The 20,848-nt window shown below is 45.2% G+C and overlaps 1 protein-coding gene across 2 annotated transcripts in view; it reads right to left on the bottom strand.

Annotated features, from left to right (window-relative positions):
* The window catches only part of LOC147150929 (pyruvate carboxylase, mitochondrial-like), a 147,252-nt gene that overhangs the window by 74,083 nt on the left and 52,321 nt on the right, over positions 1-20,848 (bottom strand). The gene's annotated exons all lie outside the window — the stretch shown is intronic.

The raw sequence follows: 20,848 nt of genomic DNA, 5'->3' as shown, positions 1-20,848 counted from the left end.
TTGTGCCACTCTGCTGATTTGCCGGCAAACGTCTGCAGCTGCACACGACTGCAAACATTTACGACAACAAGACATTTCCGCTGACAGCGCGCACTTCAAAATAACACCTTGATCCAAAAGATGACTGACGCAAGCCTATTAGTTGGTGATTCGATTCTTTCAACTAAGTGGGGCTATAAATTTTGAAAAAGAATTTAATGGCAATTTTTTTTCCCCCCTCCAAATTGCGATTTATTATGCGATTATTTTTCCAAGGTCCTCTTCCAATGTTTATTTTTTTAACAAACACGCAATTAATGAATCTGTATTACAACAAACAATACCATATTGACGATACATAAAAGTTTTGGTGTTATAGGTTAGGCTTTGACGAAAATAATAACAAATGAACCATGAAAATTAGAGTTGGTGACTTGCAGTTTTTGTGCCGACAACTTTAAAAATTGTAGCAATCAAGTGAGGCAAGTTATGAAACGGATTACGCCAAACAATCAAGTCTGTGGCTTCAACGATTTATGTTTCACGAAAACAATGATTTGTAAACATGTGGACGGCACTTCTTAGGCACTGACGCCACATTTGCTTGGTAGGATTTTGGATTTTGTCAAACTGTAATTCACATTTCCTGTAATCACATTCAATGAATGAATGAATGAATGGAGCGTCGCAATTATTTGCTAAAATCGTTCAGGGTTATCAATAGGGATGTAACAATGAATCGGAAATCGATTTAAAATCAGTCTAACCTGCTTAAAATATGCATCAATGTAAAAAAATTTTAAAATCGATTTTTGACATTTTCATCGCAAAAGGATTTGTAATGATAGCAGTCAAATCTCTTGCACATTTATTTGTTTTCATGTTTAGTTCTGCACTAACAAAACACGGATCAGACAAAAATGTCATTAAAAACTGAAAATTATCGGTTCAAGTTACAAAAAGTTACTGTTTGTAACAAGGACAAAATGCATACGTTAAAATAAAAAGATCTTTTGGTTTTAGAATGAGTCATTCATTTTGTTAAAAAAAAAAAAAAAATCGAATCGAATCGAATCAGGGCTTGAGCGAATCGTTCCATCCCTAGTTATCAATGCTCCTGCAGCTTCAGGCAAACTACCTTCAAGACTTGAATCCCATTTCAAAACGAAATTGAAGATCAACTTCCCAATGTTGCGACAGTACTTCACTGACATGCTTTTAAGAGTCCCGACTGCGAGCACATCGGTGTTCTGTTGGTTCAGCTGTGGTGAGTGCATGACTGCTACCACGACAGTCATTCGGTCGACTGTTGACTGTTGATTTATTTTGAAACTGGAGACTATTTACAATCATCAAATCCTACTGTTCATGCGTCAACAAGACTGCTTGAAGACAATGGGATGCCAAATCAGGCCTCGTCTTTACATTGATGGTTTCTATCACGATTCAGACTGGTTCACGTGACATTATTTCTGCGGCGGCGGCGGCGGCAACACAACACCGCCGCTGGAAGCTTATTTAGCTTTGCATCTGGGCCGGGAGACTATCTGGGTTATTTTCGGCAACCCCCGCCGGCAAGTGCGCACTTTATGCTCACACTTTTATCCATAGCATTTTCCCATGATGAAAGGCGAGAGGCCAGAGATCAGCGACGACAGCTCAAAGCCGCTCTTCTGTTGCGTTTGCGCTCCAAAAATCAAAAAGGAGCCAGGCGGCTATTTCCCCATGCGGGAATCCAACGGCGAATTGTTTGTCCGTTCGCCTCTGCAGACCGGTGTGGAGCAGCAGGTGTCAAGCGACGACTGTTGCAATGCGGCTAAAAAGAAAAATCTGCCCGGGACCTGGAAAATGGAGCCAGCGCATCTTCACACATTGTAAAAGCCCCGAGCCTCCCTAAAGACGGCCCCTTTTCGAAAAGCGACAAATCAAAATGGCAGGAGCGCGGCGGCCGAGCGGAAAGAGCCTAAAAGACGGGCGCTGCGGAATGCATCCATGCATTTTTAAATACGCGCCACCCATGTGCACACGCTAGCCCTTTTTGGCATAACATTGCTTTCAATTGAGAATCTTGTCCTGTCAAGACACGGAATCAAACGCGCAGCAAGACAGATGTTTGCCGTTTCACTTTACTGCACACATCCTTATTGTATATGGCCTATGTAATCAGACTTGAAGCCACTGCGGCGCCCGGGCTATTGGAAGCGCTCGGCGCGCTCGCCTTCCTCTGCAGATGCGCGGCAGGAAGTGCCCTCCGTGGCCTTCAACGCCGGCTCCGAAATCACGGCCGATGCACGCAAGCGCAGCAATTGACTTTCAAACAAAATGCTACACTGTCTTAAAGTGTGCAAAGAATATTTATGCGTGTCTGCGCACGTACTAATGCATTTTACACAGCGCTCGTTTTGCTTTGGTGACTTGGAAGTACAGAGGTGCCTTGTCACCCGAGCGAGCCAACAGTTCGTCAAGATACGGACGGGCCGTTGTCAGGACAATTTTGCCAGTTGAGGTTTACAGTCAAAGTAAACATGAAACAAAGAGAATTTCACGTGTATTTAAAAGAACCACGAGGATAATGCAGTGTAGCTTAACGCTAACAATATATATACATATATACATATACATATACCGTATTTTCCGGACTATAAGGCGCAACTTTTTTCCTAGGTTTTGAGCCATGCGGTTTATAGTCCGTTGCGGATATTCTGTGGATATATACATATATGTACATATATACATATATATATATACATATATATACACATATATACATATATATACACATATATACATATATATACACATATATACATATATACATATATATACATATATATACACATATACACATATATATACATATATACATATATACACATATATATACATATATACACATATATACATATATATATACATATATACATATATACATATACATATATACATATATATACATATATATATATATATATACATATATAGGACTTCTGACGGACTAACTGACGGACTGATTGATGGACTGACGAACTGCTGATTACAATTCAATTTTTCACGAAAAATGACGTACTGACGAATGACGGACGAGTACGCAGGCTGCTGATGGATGACAAATGGATGGACCGGCAAAATAGTGCAAAATGCCCCCGTCTACTGTTTTGTGGGCGGTGTGCGCAGCAGCCAGCTTTAGGATAACATCAAGAAAGGGGGCGGGGTTTCAGTGAACCAGGCGTCTTACTTCCGGGTTAGAAAAACGGCCACCAAAATAACCCATATTTCATAAGAATATGTGGAAATATGTGGAAACTGTGGAAAGATGACAATAGCATGATACAGATCCTTTAAAAAAAAAAAAAAAAAAAAAAAAAAAAATCCGGGAGGGAGGCTGTAAGAGATTAACGACATATCTAAAGGCTACACTATACTGTATATCCATTTTTGCCTTGGGGCACAGAGATGGAGGAGATGAGTGCCGGCGTTGCAGCAAGCGCCAGATAAGATGGCGCTCCTTCAACTCGCACGCCAAAAAGCCAAAGCACCATGTTAAGAATTGAAGACAAGCTATCGGTGCGGCGGAGGTCAATCCACAGATGTCTTCCCCATGGACGCTTGCGCATGCAACGTGTCGCAAGTGCGCGGGGCGTTCTTAAACACACCTTGAAAGGCTTTTTAGGGGCTCATTACGTCGCGGAGACTCGCTCGTCTTAATCGCATTTGCTGCCGCGCTGCCCCCACGAAAAATATCGCACGGCAAATGTACGTTTTGTCACAGCGCGTCGCAAAGGACGCCAGAGATAAATATCTCTCCGCGCTCGCTGAATTATACATGAAGAGATGATTGCCTGGCAGCCAAAACAAGACACTTTTCAAATGTTTTTGTGCATTCTTGTTTTCCGGCAATAAAACGGCCGGCCTCCTCGTTTACGTTTTAATATTTCACAGATTGCTTGTTCCTGAACAACAACAACAACAAAAAAAAAACCACACACACACGCCAAGAAGAGAGACTCTCACTCGGGCCAATTTCCGTTCGGTTTTCAATTCGGTCGAGGTTGAGCGAAACAATTGTTTAACTGCGAGTGCAAACAAATCATGCGCGAGGCCAGCTTGTGACGATGTCAGCGGCGCGCGGTCGCCAATTGATCGAGTCGTAATTAGAGCCCATCGCGAATACGAGGCAGACCGAAAGCGTCCCAATAAACTCGAAAATCGTCGTTCCAAATCGGCCCGTCAGGAGCACTTGGCGATTGTGTCATTTCTTCCTTCTTATTACGAGGCGGAACCGTAGCTCATAAAAACAAAAGCGGTGTACCATTTGGAAAGGGGTGGTGAGTTTACAAAGGCTTGACGTGGAAGGAAATTGTCCGGGGTCGACGGAAAAAAACGTGAACTTTATTACCCGGGGTCGTCATTCAAAGCACAAAGTCAACTAATGGCTAATCTGCGTGTTCTTCAAATAGGCCAATTGACGGAAGACGTTTGACGCTTGCCGGGGCTCGACTTAAAAGTTTTTTTTTTTTTTTAATTAAGTTAAAAAATATATATAATGCAGAAAATAACTTTTTTTTTGCCCTAAAGCGTTTCAATAGTTGTCAATTATACACGGACCTTTGCTATTCGCGGGCGGGCCTGGTCCCTATTCCTCGCAAATTACGGGAGACGATAATAAATATACTGTTTAAAAAAGATAAAAAAATGATGACTCGGCTTCAGAAAACAGGTGAGCTGTGATTGGTCGTTACCTGAGCAACTGTGAGTCATTTTCAGTTGACAGAAGTGACAAAATGGCCGCCCCCTGAGATGGCTAGATTTTGATGCTTAGCTCATGTACTACAAACGCAATATTCATCAGAATGCCTTGTTTCAAACAGTGAGCCTGCACAGCACATATTCTGGAAAAAAAAAAAACATGTCTGGGTTGACTTCCGCTTTAAGGATAAACTATTATGGTATAGAATTCTGATGAATAAATATTGGGACCAATGTTACAATTGGCTGACAGCTGCTGGTCTTACGATAGTCACGCTAGAAGGACCGCGAGACTGGCATCGACAAAGAACAAGTGCAGTGGCGCCCTTCAATCACTCAAGTTTTTGACTTGATTTTTCATCGCATCACAGTTGACGACAAAAAAAAAAAAAAAAAAAAAATCTTGGCCCGGTTCACTGGAAATATTTCGACGAAGACGTCAACCGAGCGATCCTTTGATGTCAGCTAGCGGAGGCTACTTCAGTATCGAGCAGCACTGACATGGACTGGACTGGCCAAGCGGCGCATGTGTTGGATCATTAGGGCTGGATCGTAGCGTGCGCACACACATGCACGCACACACACACACACGCACGCAGACAGGACGTTAAATGGACTCATTGTGGAGCCCGGGAATTGATCACGGTGCCGCGAGGCCGTAATGGGATTTTCTTCCCGAGCTTTCCGCTCTTGAGCAGCTTGTTGGTTACCCCCCCCCCCCCCCTTGCTTTAATTAAAAGTCAACGTTGTACTCGCTAACGATCAACTCACTCTAAACTCCTTAAATGGTTAACGAGCCCGCCTATTGATTGGATTCAATATTGCAGTTGAGTGACTAATACTGACATCACTCACTTATTGCTAATAGAAGACTGACGACCAAACGTCGTCTCGCTAAACGGCCGCACGAGTCGGGCCGCTTGCACCTGAAAGCAAATTGGAAGATCCCCTCGCATCAATGTCGGTCGACCCCATCGTTCACTTTCACCATCGTTTCCTGTCCGTGTACTGATTTGTTTCCATTATTGATCTGCCGTCTAACGGAGTCATTTCTCCATTCGGCCTTTCTTCCTTTCCATCTTTTCGGCGCGGGATTCCACTCCGGCGTTTGTTCTTCCGCTTCCTCCTCTTTTGCCGGCTTTCCAAAGGGGGGGCGTCGGCATCTGGCGCCGTCTGCGACGACGGGCCGGCGAGCGAGCGCTAACTGCTTTGACACAAACAAAGCACTCAGTCCTGGAGTTGCCGCTCATCAAAAGGCTCATTTTTTGATGCGCGACCAAATTGGCTTCTCCTTTGAATGTCTCCAGCGTGGGTGCGCGCGCGCGCGTGTGTGTGTGTGTGTGTGTGCGTCGGAGGTATAATGACCTTAATGAGCAGCCGAGAAGCTGCTCTGCTTTGCTGGCTGTGTGAATGTTCTATCAATTAAGGCCCATTCTGCTTCGTCTCCTCGCAAGGCTCTCTCATCCCCTCCGCACCTTCTCCTCTGTCGCCTTCCCCGACCCTGACGCCCCCCCCCAACCCTCACATTGCCCTTTCATCACGCCTAATTTCCAACTTGCACATCTCCGCCGCTTTCCTCCCCCGTCGCAAATGTAAGCAAGCAGAAAAGGGGGGGTAATGTTGGCAAGGGCCTCGCCGCTAGAAAGGCTGGCATCAAATGTTCATGTTTTGCACGGCAATGCGGCGCAAGAGAAAAAGGCCGCGCCGGCACTGTTACAAAATCTGTTACGTAACGGGTTCATTCGCACAACCTTCAACAGAACGTATCGACGCAGCACAATAACGGCGCAAGGCAATTCTCTTCTATCGATTTCCATGTTGTTTAGATGCATTTCACATGAATCAAATTATTTGAAAGACCAAAAAAAAAAAAAAAAGGATTATGATTAGCGTTAAATTGCGTTAGCTCAAGTTGTAAAGTGCCGAGGCCACTTTGTTAGGTACACATGCGCAATTTTACTGATGAAGTTAGTTGAAAGGTCAATGTAAGGATGTATGTTTTTATTGTCAGTCAACTAACACTACAGGGGGGTTCATTACAACAATTGCCCCCAACCTCAACCCGCCTAAAAAGTGTCGGAGATGTAGGGTGTCTGAGAGCGCTGATGCAATGTGACTCATGTGCGCCCAGTGCTCATTAATAATGAATGGTGAACTTTTAAAAAAAGGGGGACACGAGGCAACTGTTCAAATTTCATCTCACAGGAAACATGCTTATAATATTTGGTGCTTCGAACAATCCAAAGCTGAGCATGATTATCATTTGATACAACTCTCACATGAAATTCAAATTTCGGAAATTCACAATTTTCCGGCCCCCAATCTTTAAAAAGCCGAAGATTTTTGCCGATTCCAATTTTTTTTTCATAACCAACAGCATACGCCGTCAATATTTCCAATCGTGTTTTATTGTAAAACAACACCTGTGAAACAATACAAACTGTTTTTTTTATACTGCACCAAGTAGTTCTCTCAAATACTTTGCAAAAATGAAAACTCTATGAGTCATCTCATAGCAGAAAAGGACAAAGTATGACTTTTTCAGACCTTGGTGGATCAGATTCAGACAAGATCGGTTTTATTTTAAGGGATCGGCCAATCAACGATTCACCAAAATTGAGGAAATCGGCGCCGATTCCGATCCCGTACGATCGATTGGTGCACCTCTAATGTGATAAATAGGGCTGCTCAATTATGAAAAAAATATAAATGATGATTATTTTTGGTAATAATTGAAATCACGATTATTGAAACGATCATTTACTTTTTGGTACAGAACAAGAAATGTTTGAACGTAAAAAAATATAGACAAATAAATGTAAATAAGTTCCTTTTGGATCAAACAAAAATCTACACAATTAGTTATTATAAATTCTTTTAAAAAGATGCACATATATAAATTCAAGTATGATTTCCTTGTGTAAACAGTGCGTTGTATTGAAATAAATCCTGTTTTACAATTATGCCGATTTTGTAATCGTGGAGTGTAATAAATGAATTTCGATTTATATATATGGGAAAAAATACATATTTTCACAATGCGAAAATAAGAAAATTGGAAAAAAATGGCCATAAGTGTTTTTCACAGGGCAGCGACGATATTTTTCTTTTTATTATTCAATCCATTCGAAGTTCCCCAGACTGCAGCCTGTCGATCCAACATGGCCGCCTGCCACTAATCCATTTCCTCTGCAGCTCTTTGGATGCATTTGCCTGCCATTATAGCTTCTCTTGCCCACTCTGCAGCGCGGCCGTGATGGCCTGACAACAACTCGCAGGCCAACGCTGGCTGGCTGCCCGACATGAATACTAAAGCTGAAATGGAATCTGGCCCATGCTATAAATTGTCCAATGCACTCACAGGTTGCTTCATTAACCCTCCCGGCACCACCCAGTGTGATCCAAAACAATAAAGACCGGCTATTTCCCGCATTTTTTTTTTTTTTTTTAATATTTCCTTTCATGCGCGGTGAGACGCGTCATTGGTCCCGCTGGGAATTTCACGTGTTAATTTCACGTGTCGAGTGTTTCACACTATTGGGAGTCAATTATCTCCACGACCGCCGACGGCTCACCACTGCCAAAGAAAAAGCAAACAGGGGCAAAAGGGCGAGTTTGAACGGCGCGGCCAGTCAAATTGAAAGAAAATACAAATTAAAGGTCAAGCAAAGGACACAGAAGCGGTGCTAGCTAGCATCGCGAGTCATCCGGCGGGAAAGCGGGAACTGCAGCTAAAGCAGTTCCGAACCGAACCGACAGCCCGCTGTGAGCCGTTTGCGTATTCCTCCAAGTTGTTGTCATCTCGGCGTCCGCCGGCACCTCTGGTACGACGTTATCCCCGCTAATCCTCTCTCATCCGCGCGTAACGTCTCTCATTCGCCACCTTTGCTGGCCTCTCTTTGACGTCTCCATCGGCAGCAAGCGTGCGGCTCGCCTTAGCGATGCCACCCGGGCGGAGGGGGAAAACATCCCAAATCTCGCCCCTTACGTGTATGTGTGAGAGTGGCACAGCTGCTTGATGGACTCACTCACTCACTCACACACGGAAATGAATTTTCAATCCGTCCAATTTTGCCGGTGACCCCTCGTGCTTGCGAATTAACGAGTCGCATTTCTCATCAGCCAGGACTAATGAATTAGCCGGTGATGCATTTACGAAGCCGCGAGTGAACGCTGTGATGGAATACAAGCTTGTTGTTGGGAGAGTAGAAGCGGAATTCTGTTTTAATGAGAAATGTAAAATAGTCCGTGAAGGTTCTCCTACGTCCTTCTCTTATTTTTATAACAACTTTGATCAGTTCTCCTCTGCCTTGATCTACTTACAATATGTGTCCTGTATTAAACAATAATTGTCAGGGGATAATAATGCAACTTTTACGACCACAAACTTATTATGTGTACAGAAAGCGGGAACGGGTGTCATCAAAAAAATCTGAAGCGTTTTTTTTTTTTATTGTGCTTATTAAGACTATTTTCCAGCTTCAAAGGACTTGTGAAATTTGCTGATTTTTACATCAGCCCTGGCAGCTTGAATGCAACCATTTTCCCGATGTTCCCACTCTTTAAATTATTTTCCAGGATTTTTTCCAGGACTTTTTAAAAATCTGCTACAGCACGACTCAAGTTATCACAACATAAAAATAAAAAACCTTAAAAAAAAAAAAAGTCCACCTTGAGGGAAAATCCTTTTCCAGGACATTTGATTCGTTTCCCTCGTTTTCCATGACTGGAAAATTGGTCAATCATTTTCCAGGTTTTCCAGGCCGGGTGAACCCTTCGCTCTCTCTCTCTCCCTCGTTGACGGCATTTTCATTATTTTTCATGTCGCCCAACGCTGGCCGTGAGCGTGAGGATTAGTGGAGTACTAAACTTGAAAATCATTGACGCTTTGAAATCACACCCTCATTAGTCTGCCCTCCCTGCTGGCCATCTATTATTTATTTCCCTCCGCACCCCTCGCGTGTCTTCCTGCATCCTCTCTCAATAATTCCAGCGCTTGTTGGGATGTGGGGCGCTGTCAAATTTCACGGAGCATTGTTTTTCGTTTTTTTTTTTTTTTTTCTTTTGTGCCTGACGCTGGTGGACACCGGACCGGGCCTTTTTTTCTTTTTTTTTTTTTTTGGTGAGGTCGTACGAGTACAAACGAGCAGACGCTGGGCTTCCTCCAGGATGAAAGTGAACACACACAATGAGACGCTTTGCATATTTTTCCATGCTGATTAACATTGGTGTTCTGTCGCTATAGGATTTGTAGTGTTTGGGAAGCGGGACCACACATTCGCACCCGTGAGGCCGAGGAATTTCAAATGGATTCCACTCGTATTGGGAGCCAAAGTGAGCATGCCCAGCCACCCCGAGGCTGAGGCTGTTTAAAACATATTAGTGCTATTATCTGGGGCAGCAGTATAAATAGGGCCCGGATGACTTTTTTTAAAAATGTCTAGCAGCCCCCGTCCCGCCAGGCAGTGTTGCTTGTTGACTGGAGAATTAGCCTGACATTAGGATAAACTGGCGCTTCCTCCCCCAAAAGCTGCAGCTCATCCTCATTAGCGAGGTCTCAGCATTTTTCTCTCTCTCTCTCTCTCTCCATTCTCATCTCTGCCAGCAGCCAGCGAGTGATGCCGGTGTGACTCTTCTGCCGTGCGTTTCCATCACTCATCACGCAGTCAACATTACTTTAGCTCAATCACCACTTCTCGCTCGCGCAGCTTTGTCTTAAGTAATGATTAATGCTACGTAATTGAGTGCTACGCGGTGGCGACATTGGATTGTTTTTACCGTTGGCGGGAAAAGCGTCGTTTGGCGCCAGCCTAAAAACACATTTATTTGATCCTGGCGCAGATCCAGTCTGCTCGGACACTACCAGGAGAATGGTCGGAGCTAAGCTAGGTTGATTCGCACCATACGAGCTACAGTTGGCTAGCTAGCACGGCTAAACACTGTCCTTCCACTGTGCCGTGCCTAAGTTCCCGTCATGAAGCACGCTTTTGAAAAGAAGCGCTCCCACTAAATTGGACGAGGAGTCACCGCATGCGACCCACCGAACAGGGAGCGATAACAGAAGACAGAGAGGTCATGCTAACCGCTAAGATAACGTGAGATGAATGTCAGGTAAACAGCGGAGTGAGAGTTTAGGGGGTCCAGTTTTAACAGAAGTCCTGCTGGAACCGCATCGCAGGGTAATCAACTATGAACAGCAAAGAAGAAGGTAAACTTGTAAGTGTCTGGAGAGAAAACAAAACAACAGCCAGCGAACACATCCAAAAACTAGAAACGATTACGTTACTGCATACAGCAGCCAATATTTTTGTAGATTATTGAAAATATCAGCAATGTTATTTTTCTTCCCTCATGTAGGCTGGTACGCAGCGCTACGGGGTACCGGCACTTCTCAATTTTAGCCTCTAGCGTACCGGGACTTTTCACGGTGTACCGGGACTTGACAAGAGCCACCCCCCGTCATTTAGACATGTGATGGAAGCCGCAAACATACTCATAACGTGGCACAGAGTTGGTAGCATGCCGCCAACGCAGAGGCTAACTTCAAAATAAAAGCTTGCATTGTCCCGGTTTTCATTGCCATCACAGAATTGCTACCATCAACACGACACCATCCCGAAATCATATCCACTCGCTAATTAGGGACGCTAAGAAAAACCGCTAGCTGCTCACGCCGTCATCGTATGATACGGCACAAGCCTCCACCGTTGGTGGCTAGCTAGCCGCTAACTGCTAGCAGCGAGTGCCCGCCTGGCAATGGCGTCTGACAGCTGTTGTGTTGCTTTCTTTCTTTCTTTTCTTCTTTTTTCAGTGCAGACAATAGGCTATTCTTTTGTGTAATTAACTCTCCATGTTTAAAGGAAGATGTGGCTTAAATTGCACTTTGAGGTCTTTTTCATTCACGGTGCATGTGTAAGATAAGAAGGTAACCTGCCTCATATTGCACTTAAAAGTTGTGTTCATAAAATCTCAATGGCCATATTTGACGTTTTCAGTTCAATGTTTTATTTTTAATGTATTTATTTATTATCTTCTATACATGTATTCATTAATGATGGAAATTCATGATCTGCTGTTACCCGCCGCCTAATTTACCCGGCAACAGTCGAATGAGAGGAGTACCATCGCTTGTTTATTTTCCCACTGAAACCACTGCACGGCAGCTCTCGTTTTATTGACCAGCAGAGAGAATGTTTCGGGCCGTGTTAGCATAACTCGCATTTTTTGACATTTTCCTTCATTTCTCGTTGCATAATGCATGAAGCTTAATGAGAAAGCCACGCATATTCAGGAGATGTATGAAGGAACTGGGTGCTGATCCAGATTAGGATTGTTCAGCCTTGGCAGCGGTCTTCCACTCCGCAGCACATCTTTTGACTGCTCACTCGGATTCACGGACGACATCGCTTTTCCCAAAGAAACTCCCCGTCGATAACGTTCCGTCATTCCCTCTGGGAGATCTTCGCCCGTCTCATTAACTAGCGAGACTGAGAATGGCGGCGAGCCTTCTTTCACCTCCATTTGTTGTCGCCGCTAAGTTGCACAACAAGCTCATTTGAAGTAGACGTGCTCGTCTGTCAGAGAACCCCCTCACGTGCCACGTGCACCCTTTGTCTTCACCCCCCCCGACTCGCCAGTCGAGCGTACCGTCGGGGACGTGTTGCTAATTAACGCCATCAACAACTGCCGCCGACCGGCGGGACTGGTCATAACCACCGGTGGCAGCGTAGTAAATAGAATGCTTCATAAATGTTGAACACAGTTGAACACATGGCTGTCCAGGCGACACTGGCAAGACGAAACATGCAAATGCTTGGCTGGAGAAGGCAAAGACACACAAACGCGGTCTTTGGGAGTCACGCCATCAGCTCGCCGCGTTTGGGGAAGATTAATCGCACTGTGCGCAGATGGCCGCGCGAGGGACGGGAGAGGATTCGAGCTCTCACCCAATCACGTGTCGCTTTATTGCCTTTGCTCGCCGGTGGGCCCCCGCCCGCCCCCTTGGTCCACGCCGCTGGATCTAGCAATGATGTTCACAGAGGTACGTTCTCAACGCGGACGCCCGAGAGCTGCTGCTAGCGTCGCCAGAGGCGCGCAAGGTTGCCGATCGCTGTGACCGAGACCAAAGCTCGTCTTGCAATTCTGACTTGAGTGACGAAAAAAGATGTTCCCGCTGGCGCGAAGAAGCACAGGAGTCACAATTTGCTTGTGCATCAAATCAGTTTGTGTGGAGTTATTTGGCAATGTGCGGGTGGAGCGAGGTGCGACGACTGATCCGTCAACTCATCGCTCGTCAAAGTCATCGATAATTATTTTGGATAATCGATACTATTTTTCATTTCAAACTGTCCAAATGCTCACAATTTCAGCTTCTCAATAATAAATATCCAATTTCTGTAGTTTTCCCTTCAGGTGGCTGATTATCTTTGCACTGAATCAAAATAAAACGTGCGATACAACGATCAACATTTTCTGACCAGTTACAGAATCAGAAGTCATTTATGTTTGTGCATTTTCTGCACTGCCAATTTGAAATCATACCAAAAACCTTTTTTTTGAATAAAGGGATGGAAATGAAAATCGTTTTAATCCGATTCATCGACAAAATAAAGGATTATTCAAATAACATTTAGGACCCTGCTATAGGCCGGTCCGCCTCTGATTTTAAACGGGCTGATTTTAAACGGCAAATTTCAATAGCACAACCACGCCTCACTCCCCCGCTGCCCGATATTTTAACAGAAAGAGTGACTGACAGTGACTCTCCGCGCCACGGAAGCCTTTTCACAGCCTGGTCCCTCACTCAAATCTGTCGCCCAAGCAACAACTACTCACTATAGTTCCTCGCCGCAAAAAAAAAATAGACTAACGACGGACAAAAGACAGATTAAATAACTGAGTTTCCGACAATGCCTAATCCGTCTATTTGAAAAATGTTCCCGTCATTCGTCAACCATCATCAAAACGGGCGTCCGTCAGTGACGGATAGATGGAGCGGTAATGTCACATAGACGGAATGCCCAGCTCTGGTCTTCAACGTCAAATCCAAATGATTCGGGGGCGCGTGGCTTGGACACCCACCCACGTTGACCGATGATGTGTGCCACCCGCAGTACACCTCATGCGACTTCACACTTTTCCAACAAGGACAAGCTCGTTTCGCTCTCTTTCGCGCCTCCAAAGCTTCAGCATCCAATCATGAGCAAATGGGTGTTAACTCTGAGTCACCCGTGCACGCACGGCGTCTGTTTTGCTGTCACATGAACAAGGGGTGAAGGTGTCGTCATCATTTTCGTCGGAAAAATGTTACAGGGTGACAAGGAGTTGGTCTCATCATACGGTGGGAAAAAAAAAAAAAAAAGGAAGCAATTGCACATTCAGTTTTGTTGAAATGCTTCATTTGTTCGCTGCCGTTTCCCCAATGGAGCATTTACTGTAAATTAATTATGATGGTACTCGCTGGCTCTTTAGGGTTGGCCGTTTGATGCTGAGACGCTCTTAAAATTGCTCATTTTCAAACAAAGAGCAACACCGTAAAATACTGTGTATAATATAATTTTTTTTTTTTTTTCAAAGAACAAAAAAATTAAATAAAATTAAAAAAATATTCACGGGTGTTGATATGACACAAAAAAAAAAAAAAATCACCTTTTTTAGACGGCTACCAGTGCGTAAACAGTACCTTGGCACCGCAGCAACAATAGTTCATGCTACGCATTACGCGCCAAGGCGGTAAGAAGGCCAACTTCAAAATAAACCCTACCCAACCAAATAATCAGAATCAATACCTAGGTATGATTTTGTTTCGAAGTTGTTCCCGGTGTCAGTGTTGTGTTGTGACGGCTGACTTCCCGACTCTGAGGCATTGCTGTCACAAACTGTCGCTCCTTGCTACCGATTTTAGTAACACGACGGCGCCCTGAAATAGCGTCCAATCGCTGATTAAGGACGCTAAAAAAAAAAAAAAAAACGACTTCATTACGCTGCCTCTGTATTCTACGGCGGCTGTTGCCAGCGTTCAGCGGCTAGCGGCGCTAGTGGCTAGCAGCGCTAGCGGCTAGCAGCGCTAGCCCTCAACACTCAACAATATAATGTGAAACATGCTACATATAAATATTATATTATACACGGGTGCGTATCATACAAGGAATTTTACGGCACCTAAAAATATGTCGAGACAAAATGCAAATAATAACCATGAGGTCTCTGCAGGAAATAAAAACTTCTCATGTTGACAGGTGGCCTTCTGTTTATCTTTTGTTTGCTAAATGGATACGTCTATTAAAAAGTGCTTTTTGAACAGCAATTCACCGGGAGCCGCATCTATGAAGGGTGTTTTGTGTACTGAATGGACCTCAGATGTCGAGCTTATTAGCGGGACTGATGTGTTTTGCGCGGCGAGCAGCTGTTAAACAACACGGCTGCGACGACGTCGTTACGAGACAACAAGAGGCTGTCAGCGCGGCGACCTCCCGCCAGGCGCCGTTGACCACGTTACGCGCCCACGTGGACAAGCTGCCAGACTATTATTAGATATCGAATCTTGCTTATAAACGCGCCACTGCACAGGCAAGGGGGGGGCGGGGGGGGGGGGGGGGGGGGGGGGGGGTTGTTGTTTTGTGTTGCTTCTCTCACATCTCAGCCCTCGTCCCAATCGCCCTAAATACTCGATTAGTGTTCTCGCGGGAGACAACAACAGCTTTCCAGGAATCCTTTGCATATCCATATCACCGTGCACGTCAAAGCTGTCGGCAAAGGGCCACCTGTCGGCAGTGTGTGTGCGATAAGGGATGGATACTCAGCGAGCTGGCAGCCCACAGCAAAATTCACGAGTAATTTAGGGTTGTGGAGGACGTAGAATGGGAGCCAAGGGAGATGGGAAACACAAAGGGAGGCGTGCAACCGTCTCCATGACTCCATGACACCTGACTACTGAGCTTGTAATTTGAAAGCCCTTGACATTTGTTCCACAAAATTACACTAATTTACTCCCAGATGACTTCATTTTGTTTAGTATTTCTCGGTTGCACTGATTCCAGTTCATATACCGGTATATGGCTGTGAGATTTTTAGATTTTTATTTATTTTTTTTTTTCTGGCCAATCAGATTTCAGCATCTGTGCGTTACCATGTTAAGATAATCTGCCTTCACAATAAGGAGCGCTGGCTCGTGCAATTTAAACTACGTTATCAATAGCACTGTTAGCACTGGCAAGCTGGCCCCCAAAAAGACAGCTGCGTTTTTTTCATTGTCTGATTAGCTGGCAAAACTGTTCCAAAAGCAAAAGACAATCAAATCCTGCCCGCGAAACATTTGAAAAATAGCAGAGAATCGGCCCATTTGCCGCGTTCAAGAAAATAAATACAGTTTTCAGCAACACCTACTGTCACAAAACATGCATTATTTCCAGCAACTATTGAACTAAAGCGAGGTTCACCCCAGCTGCTTCTTCATCCGCCATGTTTGTTTACTCTGTAGTCCCGTTTCATCTCGAGTGATTTCACGATATATTCCGTCTGATGTCCGTGAATGAATCGGTGGGTGTGTGTGTTATACGCGTGATTTTTTTTTCTCATCACGCGTGGGATCTCTCAGAGTTCGGAAGTCGGCTGACAATTTTAAAATCTTGCCGTGTGAACCAGGTTTAAGGGGGCCACATTCACCGCCACCAAAAGTACTGGCTGAACTTTACAAGAGAAACAACATCACTAGGGCCCGACCGATTCGCCGGCCGGCCAATTAAATGGGCCCAATATGGCCCTTCAAACATTGGCCAAATGTAACTGGCCAAAAATAATATGTAATCTGTATTTCCCCCCCCCCCCCAAAAACAGGCATTGGCCTCAGAAAATCCATATTGGTCAGGCGCTAACTAACTAACACCATGTCTGTACTAATCGACACTTTCAAAAATCATGTTAACAGCCAAACGTGCCAATTGTAACTCGAGCAAAGCACGTTGGGAATAGCATCCCCCTTTTGCTTCCCTAACACGCAAACAAATATTTTTCTGAGCATGGACTAATATTGTATGCTGTGTTTCAATTCCTATTTGTCGAAAAGCAACGCGATCTGAGCGGTGGTCTCAAGGGACACCGAAGGCCCAGGTAACCAAAAGCGCAGGCCACAACTGCCGCAAACAAACAAGTTCTCCATGCGATCTAGCTGTTGCTGCGTGACCGCTGGCCGACGCCCGTCCGACTGCGCCAGTCGGGTGAATTGAATTATCAGCGTGACATTTAAAAGGCACGTCTTTGCCCGCGCCTGCGGGGGGGGGCAAACTCGACACGGGTGGGAAGGATTCATCTGAATAAGGCGGCGCCGCGTAAACAAAAGCAGAAGGTGTCTCTCGGAGCGTCAATGCACATTCACAAGGGACGATTAGTGCACCTGCTACAGCTTGTTAAATTATTTGTCTCTTCATTCTTCTTGCACTAGCTCCAATCTACACAACAAATATTGCAAGTACTGTATGGTACGTATCACATTAACCCATTAAGTAATACTCGCATAAAAAGCGGGGAGCGCTGTTGTGTCTTTCTGCCGGGAGAGCGTATACGTCATTTTCGTTTTTTTTTTAAGATATATGTTTGCAGCCAAGGACGATATCGACGGCTTTGTAACAGAACATAGGCTGGTCATTACCGCTCGATTCTTTTCATTCAAATAGTGCTTCTTCTGCGCCGCCACTTTATTTTTTACATTTCTGAGTGAATCAGTAAATAAAAACAAAGCCGTGCCTGTGTGAAAGCCACGTCGAGGCTCTCAAATTCTTTAGGAATTAAGTTTCTATCCGCTACCGGGGCTGCGATATTGATTATTTTCTAGGTTTTGAATTTCTGGGAAAACTCCAGGTTTAAGAGGGTGATTCTAGGTTTTGGGGAGACGCTGAGCCAGGCGCTTTAGGCCTTAATGGATGAAGCGGAACACTTTGGCACATAATGAACGATTGTTCAAAAACAGTCAAACAATTCCAGGAAGTCCATTCAGAGTCTCGGAAGCCTGAGGACAACCAAAACAATAAGGGGAGAAAGTCACCGGTTTCAAAAATATTTGTCTACGGTTACAGAAGCGGGTCGGAATGACCCCTACCTACCGAAAAGGGCCAAAATACTAGCAGCATCTATTGCTACGACAAAATCAGTTCAAAGGCAACATTTCCCACGGAGGGAATAGAATCCATGGATTGCGGTCTCCCCGTTGTGTTTCCTGCTGTCTCAGCATGCCAGTGGCGCGCTGCCCTTTCGACCGGGCGACCAAACAAGCTAGCGCCGACTCCCCCTCCATTCTTCTTTCATTCTGCGGACGCTTTGTTCCCTCTCCGCCTTCTCCGCTGTGAATGAAGACAACTTGAGTCCATTACCATCCCACTCTCCTCCATCTTGTGTTGTTTGCTTACCCCCCCCCACGCGGCCGACAACGTTGCACAGCCCTTGATATCAGCAGCAAACGTGGCACACTGTGCTCACTCGCGGGCGGGCAAACAGGGCCGCCCACCGACTGGGCCACTTCAAACTCACATTTGATCTTCATTCCGTTCGGGACCAGACAACGCCGCGGCGTTTAGCGGAAGCGGACTCTCTCTGTCCGCTCGGTGGCAAACAACCGCCTCCCCTCTAATCTCTCCCCGCACCTCGCTGTCAATCGCCGTCTTACCCTGCCCTTCACTCTTCAGAGGGCTCCTGGCTGCACGGGAAGGATGGATGGGGAGGCGCGGGATGTCTGCGCGTGCTGATAACGCCAGACCGAAACAGGCGCAAGTGCGCGCGGAACGATACAAAAGGAGGCCCCCGCCCGCGCTGGCGTACGACACGGAATCTATTAGGCCTCTCTCGCTTGCGACGAGCCGCAGAGAAAGGAGAGGGCCACGCATAAGATGAAAGCAGATGCTTCTTTTTTTTGCCTCTCTTTATTTTTTTTTTCTTTTAAGTGCAAAATTACCAAGATGACAGCTGGAATAAAGATGAGAAGGGAAACGGTGGAGGAAGAGGCGAGGGTCCGGGGGGAGGGGGCAAAAACTCTGAAGAGCAGTGCGTGAGGAGGAAAGGTGAATGTGTAGAACAGGGAAAGGTGTCAAAGTTGTTGCGCGGTCATGAGCAGGTTACTCGGCAACTGCTGCAGGTGTGATTTTCCCATGTCAAAATAGCTTAAAAATCGTTTTCATCTTCCATAATTTGGACCTATTAAACCCAAACAGATTTTTTTCAAGAATATGTTCTATGCCAGCGCACCAGTTGAAACAGGGCATTCTGATAAATATTGCATTTATAAGAATAAGAGTTAATCCACTTGTTTTTAGCCATATCTGGGGGCGGCCATTTTGTCTTCGGTCGACTGAAAATGACATCGCAACTGCTCACTACGACCAATCACGTCTCGCATTCAGAAAACAGGTCAGCCGTGATTGGTCGTTGTGAGCAGTTGCGATGTCATTTGCAGTCGACAGAAGACAAAATGGCCGCCCCCAGAGATGGCTAAAAACGAGTGCATTTTGCTGCTTAACTTATAGTCCACAAATGCAAAATTAATCAGAATGCCGTGTTTCAACTAGTTGGCCTGCTGGGAACATATTCTTGAAAAAAATATGTTTAGCTTGACTTCCACTTTAAGCAGTAAAATCTTGCGACCTTAGGGGGGGCGGCCATATTGTCACTTTTGTCGACTGAAAATGACATCACAGTTGCTCAGGTTTCAGGACAAAATGGTCGCCACTTGAGATGCCTAAAAACGGGGTGATTTCTCATATTCCACAAACGCAACATTAAATCAGAATGCCTCGTTTCAACTAGTGAAGGTGCATAGAAAATATTGAAAAAAAAAAAAAAATGTTCGGCTTGACTTCCCCCTTTAAAGAATCCGAAGAGCAAGAGGGCGCTGAAAATGTGCCCAATTTGGCAGGGACCAGAGCAGGCATTAAAAGCTGACAAAGTGCTAAGTTCATCACATGCAACGGCAGCGCCTCGACTCCCACTCCCTAATTGACAGCGACACCTCCTGCTGGTGCCTTTGACAATTTCTTCTCTCAAGGTTAGCCCCATTGCAGGTTCTCACATTTGTTTCTCCTCACGCAGAGGCCTGATTTTCTGAAGAAGCGAGAGCGCCTTCATATTGTTGCGAAATGCCCTGAGAGGCTGAAGAATGGGGAATTCAACAAGATTTGAGTCCATGGACGAGAGACTTTGAAAAATAATGTAAATGTGACTTCCCCCCCCCCCCCTCTCAATATTGCGATTCAATATGCGATTATTTTTTTTTTTTCAAGGTGCTCTTCCTGTGCATTTTTACACAAACACAGGCAACTCATTAATATGTACTACAATAAACAATCTCGGACTGCTGGGATCCTTTGTAGAGTTGACTTCGACCCGATATGGCGCACGCATGAACGAACACCTTCTTCCTCCGCGAAGAAAGCCTTTTGTGCTATGTGCACACAATGCGAAAAAATAAATTGATTAAAACCGACACGCAATCCGTGGCCACGCGCAGTCCGATCAAATACACGCACCGTATTTGTAACGCAGTCGGGAGACGAGTGATTGATGCCAGCGCGCGGGGAAGGAAATTATTGCAAAGGAGCTGGATTGCGCCAGGATGAGGAAATGAGGACAGTGCAGACAAATGCAGACAAATCCCAAAGACAAACAAATGAAAAATGGCCGCAGAAGAAAGGAGGAAAACGGAGACAAGGTGAATATTGAGGGCCCGGGGAGAATGGGATTTCAAAGTGAGTTAGGAAAGAGTGGGGAGGGGCGAGGACAAAAAAAAAAAAAAAAAAAAAAAAGGGGCAAATAAGGAGCTTTCCGGAAGGAAGAGAATGCAGTGCAAATATTGGATGGGGCGGGGGCGTGAAAGGGAAAACCCACTGAAATAAATCGCCAAGACGAGGGGAAGGCGAGGCCTGGCAAGGAAAAGATGCAAAAATAGAGGCTGAAAAAGGACGAAGGATGGGAGGCACGAAAGATGAGGATTGACTGCAACAACGCTGCAGAGCGCCGAGCTATGGACAAATATGGCGTCAATAGATGATCCATGAGGACGGATGCAAGAGAAAAACAACATACCCGAGACACACAAACCCGCATGGAAGTCCCGCCAGCTGGAGTAAACACGATTGATGGC

This window comes from Filicampus tigris, chromosome 2 (assembly GCF_054856515.1).
Source record: "Filicampus tigris isolate MCC_2025a chromosome 2, RoL_Ftig_1.0, whole genome shotgun sequence".
Classification (NCBI taxonomy): domain Eukaryota; kingdom Metazoa; phylum Chordata; class Actinopteri; order Syngnathiformes; family Syngnathidae; genus Filicampus; species Filicampus tigris.
Note: the sequence above shows the minus strand (reverse complement) of the source record. Positions and strands in the feature narration are given on the sequence as shown.